Raw genomic sequence first — 8,520 nt, 5'->3', positions numbered from 1 at the left:
TGAATAAAAAGAACTGAGACACCGAGAACAAATATAAGTAGTCTAAAAGATCTTTTAGATCACTACTTTAGTGATCTAAAAGATCTTATATTAGTGAATGTTGTGCAAAATACTCCATTACAACATTCACAACATTCACTATTATAGGTAGTTTTTAAGAGCGGTTCAAAAACTTCATTAACTAGATGTGATACACCGGGTGTTGCTGCATGAATCGGTTGAAATATTTTTCAATGAGATTTGGTTGTATAAAGCATGAATAACTGGATTAATAATGTATGAATTAAAAATAAAATGAATATTCTCTTTTTAGGTTGTATTTAATTATGATATATTTAAAAATATTTGTTGCATATATGTAGCATAATATAATAAAAACTTTATCCCATGCATGTTGTGGTGGGCCTTTGATGAGGTGGTATTTGTGCATTTTGAGATAAATAAAAATGATAGGATCACTAACAATAGAAAAATCGTGCATGTTAGTGCCTGTTTGGTTTCAATAAGTCACGCGACTTATAAGTCAGGTGACTTAAAACTAGTGACTTATAAGTCACGCCTGTTTGGTTGTCACCTGACTTATAAGTCACCTGACACACCTTTCCACACCAATCAACATCATGCAGGTGGTGGGACCCACGCAAAAAGGGGTGACTTATAAGTTTTAAGTTGGGGTGGAGCAACTTATGACTTATAAGTTGGGGTGAGTTATAAGTCGGGTCTATTTGACAAAATAAGTCATTTTTTTCACTTTTCGATTTATAAGTTGGTGACTTATTTGGAACCAAACAGGCCCTTAACGTGGCCCTTTGATAAGGTGGCATGCGTACCGAGGTGACATACGTGCATGTTCAAATAAATAGAGGTACTGGGAAATACCTCGTGTGTTGCAGCAGGATTTCATTACAAATACTAAGAGAACAAAATTAGAAACGTTGGGTACATATGTCCTCTTTGGTACGATGAAAATGTCCCTAACTATATGTTGTTAGAGAAACCTAATTGGTAAATAATGTGGCCTGTAAACTGATTTCATGGATGATTATGTGGAGAATATGCATGATTCGTATACTGGTTGATGAAATACAAGAAATTTACTCACAAGAGGTAACCAAATGCTTTTCTCCAAGGAAAATTGTAAAACGAAGTTTTATGAATAATCAATACATATATTTGGGATTAGTGTGCATGAGCAATCAAATTGGTGATGGGACTATAGTGACTTGAATAGTTGGATATCGGGAGTTTTTCCAAATTCAGTCTGCACAACCATAGAAAGAAGATTAATAATAAGCCATCTCCATTCAGAAGAACAAAATCATCATATTTAACTCACGGTCTTTACAATACCACAACATGAGGCCATTGGAGATGATCATGCGAGCAAGAGAAGGATTGATTAACTGAGATGAAGCAATGGGCTATGGATGGTTGATGTGATCTTTTCTTTATAAGGAACACTCGATGCAAGAAAGGAAAAAGGGTGAAGGAAATTTTGAAGAACATAATACATGAAGAAGTCCTTGCTGTAGTCCGAAGTTGAAGCGCCGAATGACCATCACTTCTTCCTTCCCAGCCGCAGAAGATTAGCTTCCAAAAGAGCTACCATTGCTGCATAAGAAGGTGCTGGAGGGAGACAAAGTTATCACTAAGTATCCAACGACCCCGTTAAATGCTCATTGCAGGAGCTGGAACAGGTGCTTCTCCGAGTAGTGGTTGTCATTCTCCATGCCATGGCTGAGGCCCTCACCGACGTCGCCACCTGGTCATTTCTTTCTTTCTTTTTTTCTTTCTTTCTCTTCTGCGAGGAAACACCAGATCATTTCTTTCAGCCTGAAATGAAAGCTAGCCTCCCCAGCGGCGACGGATCTAGCTTCGATGCAGGGAAACATACTACAGGAGATGAGGAAAGACAAATTGCATGCGGTCGTGTTGGAGTCAGAGACGACCCGTGGAAGGCAAGGGATTAGCAGTCGTGCCGGAGAAGCTCATCGGCAAGTCTACTATCGCCACTAGGGAACAAAAATCTAACTCAGAGAGACCTAACTACAATGTCACAACAAAATTCGAAGTCCTCGCCCCCTTCCGCCGCCAGAGCGGCCAGCCGCTGGATTTTGTCTTAACTAATGATTCGTGAGGTGGCAGATCTTTTAGAAAGATCCGTCGGCCGATGCGTAGTAGCCCCTTATAATTTATCGTGGTGCCAAAGCACGATTTGTAAGAAGAACACGGGCATGTTCCTTTGATATCTTATTAATGTGCAACCTTTTTCTGCGTATAGACTCTGTGTGCACCTAATAAAACCCCAAAGACGATCGAAGCAGACTGGTCGAACGACAAAGTACCTCCCGGGTGGGGACAGAGACAAGTGAAACTAGTAAATTTCCAGATTAGGAATGCGGTGGTGGCCACTGAGATGGACCACGGCGGTGACACGCGGGCCCCCGCTGGTCGACGTCGGCGGGGGGCGCAGCAGCTTGCGTGGACGAGGGGCGCCGGGCCGGCAAAATATCTGGGGCACCCGAAAGTGGCAAAGAAATCGTGAGGACGAGAATGCCCCAAAGGGTAAGGATGGATCGGGACCGTTGCACCTATCTGATCGGCCCAGCTGCCAGGAATCGATGTTATATTACTGGAGATGGTGCAGAGGGAGCAAGATGCTCTACTGTTCAGGCGGCTGTGCTTCGATCGCAGTACAAGAAAATATCGTCGACGCCGACCACATTGCCAGCGACGTTGTATTATTGTAGTATTTTGGAATGCATATGGGGAGCTTGTCGTACGTGCATGCTGTCATTTTATGCAACTGTACATGACATGTGTACTAAGTGATGGTAAAAAATAAGGCGTAGAATAACCTGCACCAGAGATAACTCTCGGGAATCAGCTTACGCAGTGGAGATAATTCATACGATCTCCAACGGTGGCCCCAAAGACACTGTAGCCGTCGCCGAATCGGTGGGACCAGACAGTAATGTGGGAGGAGTCATCCAACTCTTATAATTACAAAAAATCCCTATTTGTCCGGTTGAGAAAAAGAGAAGAGAGAGGACCATGTAGGTGGCTGCTGCTTTTGGTGAATATGTGGCTCTGTTTGGTTTCATGAGTTAGAGTTAGGGCCTGTTTGGTTCCAATAAGTCACCTGACTTATAAGTCAGGTGACTTAAAATCAGTGACTTATAAGTCACGTCTGTTTGGTTATCACCTGATTTATAAGTCATCTGAGCACACCTTTCTACCTTGTTTTTTTATATAAAGGTGGTGGGACCCATGCAAAAGGGGGTGACTTATAAGTTTTAAGTTGGGGTGGAGCAACTTATGACTTATAAGTTGGGGTGACTTATAAGTTGGGTCCGTTTGGCAAAATAAGTCACTTTTTGCACTTTTCGACTTGTAAGTTGGTGACTTATTTGGAACCAAACAGGGCCTTAGTTTTGGTTAGTTTGGACTCAACTAACCCAAAAATATCCAAACGGGAGGGTTAATTTAGGTTAGATGTATCTAACCCATCCAAAATATCCAATCCACTCAAGAGGTGCTTATTCGGATTAGTTCTTCTTGGGATCACTAAAAAACGCTTTTTCCTCTTGCTCTTCCCGCAGCAGACCCCCTCCCCCCCACTTCCTTGAAGCTTCTCGTCCTCTCCCTTCCTCCCTCTCGCACCGCTCGTGAAGGCGCCTCGCCATATCCGCGCTCCCGTCCGCCGCGGTAAGCACCCCGCCCTATCCTCCCGTTCCAACCCCCTCGTCTCCCCGCGGCCCGTCCACCCGCCGGTAAGCAGTCGCAGCTCCTTGAGCGGCCCGTCCCCGTCGGCCTCGGCCAGCGCGACTCCTTGCGCAGGGATGGTTGATTCGGTCGACGGGCTGCGCGAGAGGCCAGCACGGCTCCTTGCCGGGCACGTCCCCGTCTGCCTCGGCCAGGGCTCGCTCCACCAAATCTGACAGAAAATAGGGTCCAAAGTAGTCAAATGATTGAGAAAGAGCATTTATTGTCAATCTAACACTACTATGGAAAACCCTAGCAGTAGCGCGAATATTTTGCCTATCAGTAGCGTGGGACGACACACTAGTGATAAGGCGCTGCAGCTAACGTGTAGCAGTAGCGCCTGTCGTCCCACGCTACTGCTATACATGGCTAGCAGTAGCGCGCTTTAGTGCAGAGCGCTGCTACTAATATTTGCAACGCTTTTTAGCAGGAAGCGCTACTGATAAGGGAATGCTACTGCTAATTTTGTTCCCCTCGCTATTGCTAGTTTTATTAGTTTCTGTTTTTTTTCTGCATATTTGTTTTGTATTTGAATAGGATTTATACAATAATCTTTAGCATATCATACACATACAAATGTAATCATAGCATCACTAGTAGAAAAATGATCAAATGTGAAGCACATTAGTGCCGGTTTGAATTTGAGCCAGCACTAATGTGACCATTAGTGCCGGTTCCAACGGTTAGGCGGGCGGGCATCATTAGTACCGGTTCGTGGGCAACCTTTAGTACCGGTTCATGCCACGAACCGGTACTAATGAGGCTGTGTCAGGCTATGGTCAGGCTGGGGCCCCCACGAAGACCTTTAGTACCGGTTCATGGCATGAACCGGTACTAGAGTTTCTTAGTAAGCTGATTTTTAGTCCCACCTCGCCAAGAGAGAGGCAGTATGAGCGGTTTATAAGCCGTGAGTGGAAAGATAATGACGAAGAGGCGCAATGCTCACCTGCACGTTGCTTAGCTTCAAGCCTTTCAGAATAGCATAGATTGCACAGAGCCATGTGCAGTGCAGTCTACACTACACCTTTAGCACCGGTTCGTGCCACGAACTGGTACTAATGAGGTTGTGTCAGGTAAGGCTGGGGCCCCACGAGCACCTTTAGTACCGGTTCATGGCATGAACCAGTACTACAGTTTCTTAGTAAGCTGTTTTTAGTCCCACCTCGCGAAGAGAGAGGGACTAGGAGCGGTTTATAAGCCCTGAGTGCAGAGACGATGAAGAAGAGGCTCAATGCTCACGTTGCTTAGCTTCAAGCCTTGAGGAATATGGTAGACTGCATGGAGCTATGTGCAGTGCAGTTTACACTATTCCGAAAGGCTTGAAGCTAATTAACGAGTATTGCACCTCTTTTTTATTTTTAATAACTTATTACAACTCCGGACTTCTTCTGTTATGGCAAAAACTAGTTGCACTTCGGCATTTCATTTTTTTAAACTTTGGTTATAACTCCAGACTTTGACCATCAAGTTTTAACCATCAACTTGGCATGGTATATAAAAATAAATGAATAGAAAAAAATAAATAAAGCAGAAAAGAAAAAAACTATAGCAGAAAAAAAAATTATATAAAAAAACTACTCAGAAATAAATAGAAGAAAATAAATATAGCAGAAAAGAAAAAAACTACTCAGAAATAAAAAAAATAAAGCAAAAAAGAAAAAATATTATATTTGCTATTTTTCATAGAAGAAATAAATAGAAGAAAATAAATATAACAGAAAAGAAAAAACTATACAAAAAACTACGTAGAAATAAATAGAAGAAAATAAAGCAGAAAAGAAAAAAACTATTAAAAAAATTGGGGCGCTGCCCTGTGGGCCTGCTAGGCCACGGGCGTGCAATTACAGGCCCTAAAGGCCCAACAGACTCACAGGGCAGCGCGCAGAAGTTAGGCCCACAAGCCTGCTATATAGAGGAGTTCAAAGAGGCAGCCGCGGCTGGGTTTATAAACCAGTGCGTCTGCCCTTCGCCCGGCGAGGTGGGACTAAACTTTGTGCACCGCGGGATGGCAGCGCTAGGCCTTTAGTACTGGTTGAAGCCACCAACCGGTACTAAAGGTCGGGCCTTTAGTATCGGTTGGTGGCTCCAACCGGTACTAAAGGCCTATTTTCGCCAGGCCAAGCGGCGGGAAACGAAGCCTTTACTACCGGTTGGAGCCACCAACTGGTACTAAAGGCCCATCCTATATATATAGCACTTACAAAAATTTCAGTTTTCATCCCCCACTTCGTCTCCAACCGCGCGCGCCGCTCGATCCCGTCGTCGTCGTGTCGCCGCCCGTCGCCCGTCACCCGCCGTCTGTCGTCGTCGCCCGTCGCCCGCCGCCGTCTGTCGTCGTCGTCGCGGCGCCGCGCCCGGTACGTCTCTCCCGTACGCCGGCGCCCCTGCCCCGTACGCCGCCGCCCCCGCCCCCGCCCCGTACGTCGCCGCCCCCGCCCCGTACGCGCCGGCGCCCTTGCGACATACTGTGCATGCACATACGTACACACACACGTATACGTATACACACAGTACACACACATACATACACATACACACACATACACATACAAATTTTTTTACTAGTTGAATAATTAATATAACTAGTTTATTTTTAGTAAGAAAATAATCGAACTACTTTATTTAGGTATATATATGAGATTTGAACTAGTTGAATAATTAATATAACTAGTTTATTTTTAGTAAGAAAATAATCGAACTACTTTATTTAGGTATATATATGAGATTTGAACTAGTTGAATAATTAATATAACTAGTTTATTTTTAGTAAGAAAATAATCGAACTACTTTATTTAGGTATATATATGAGATTTGAACTAGTTGAATAATTAATATAACTAGTTTATTTTTAGTAAGAAAATAATTGAACTAGTTTATTTAGGTATATGAGATTTGAACTAGTTGAATAGTTAATATAACTAGTTTATTTTTAGTAAGAAAATTTAGGTATCTGAGATTTGATAATCTAATTAATATATTATTTGTTAATGAGTTTTTCTGTTTATTTAATTTTTTATATATTTTTAGTTTATATAAATGTTAGATTAATGTCGAATGTTAGATGAATTAGATAGAAAAGTTAAATATATAGTAATGTCAATTGTTAGAGATGAATATAGTTAGATATATTAATGTCAAATGTTAGATGAATATATATTTGAATTAGCTAGATATTAATTAATGTTAGATAGTAATAAGTGTTTAATGTTTCACCTATATGAACATAGGAAATGTCATCTGACGACGAAAAAGATTTCATTATGTGCGAACACTGTGAAGACCAGCGCGGCCTGTGCGACAGAAATTTCCTTGTTGATGGTAGGCGCTTCAGCATCAAGCTGGATGAGACATTCGAAGTGGATACAGTAAGTCACAACGGCGATTATTATTTGAATGCAAAACTTATGCTTCATTTACTTCAACTTATAATTTTAAAGCATGACTTATGCTTCATTTGCTTCAATTTATAATTTTAAATTTTCACTATTCTACTAGCGCATCCCCTGTCATGCAAGAATTTTTGTCTTGGATAAGATAGGTTTTAGTGCTATAGATGATATGGAGGTAAAGAGAGTTTACTTGAAGACCGAACATGGGTATACTTTCAACGTCAAATTATATAATGGAGACACATACACTCATTTTGAATGCAAAACTTGGCAAGCACTATGCAAGGCTTATGCATTTGAGCCTGATATGGTTATCACCTTTGATATTCGTCCGGAAGATGATATTGAAGGTAATATAGACATCTGAGTCGATGTGCAAACGCCTCCAGTTCTACCACTATGTGAGTTTTTCTCAACCATGCATGCATATGTTTATGTCTTTGATACAATTTATTCAAAAATAGTTGACAACTAATTTGTATTGTCAGCTTATTTCGGTTCAAGCAAACATGTCCGGCGCTTGGTAGACAGGACCTACTATTGCTCCGGGGCTGAACTAAACTGCGAGGAGATAAGTCATTATGTTTCATGGCTTGAGGATCTTCATACTGTCAAGACAAATTTTCTTCCCGAACTTAGAAATGTTAGTACTCAAAACGTGCGACCAATAGTGATCGTATTGAACTACGGTCACATCTATAATCGAAAGATGGTAAGATTTTTACTATTTGTCCTTAGTGCATCTTTTGCATACATTATTTTTGAAGCTAAACTTTCATTGCTAAGTATATTAATTACTATACGATGTTCTTCAACATGGACTCCCGATGACAGTTGTGCCTCAGTGGATCGAGACAAAAGGTCGCATGTCAATGGTTAGCTTACAACCAAGATTTTCTACATTGCACATGAGTGCATTCAGGATTTCTGAAAGTGAAGAATGCTTAATAGTGAAAGATTGGAGCAAAATTGTTAACGATCGCAGAGAAGTACTAGGGGGTAGCAAGGAGAAGCGCAACCCAAGATTAGGAGACAGATTCATCTGCATGCTCCAGTATGATGAATCAGGAGAGCTATACATGTTCTATGCTATTCTACCTGAGAGGGAGCAGCAGGAGTGATTTAGCTAGTTCATGCTCTTAGTACTTGTCCTCTCTCATGTCCGTATTGTCCTGAACTTAATTAATCTCAAATAGTGATTTGCTTATCGGCAATGACCATGTTGAACTCGATGATATCTTTGCTTCTATTACAAGTGAATGTTTCTTCTTTAAGCTAGCTAGTGTTGGTGATGATTAGATAGCGGCAATGACTATGATGATTAAACAGTGGTAATTAATGACGACTACGATGATTTTTAGCTAGC

The sequence above is a fragment of the Triticum urartu genome, chromosome 3 (assembly GCF_003073215.2).
Source record: "Triticum urartu cultivar G1812 chromosome 3, Tu2.1, whole genome shotgun sequence".
NCBI classification, from domain to species: domain Eukaryota; kingdom Viridiplantae; phylum Streptophyta; class Magnoliopsida; order Poales; family Poaceae; genus Triticum; species Triticum urartu.
Note: the sequence above shows the minus strand (reverse complement) of the source record.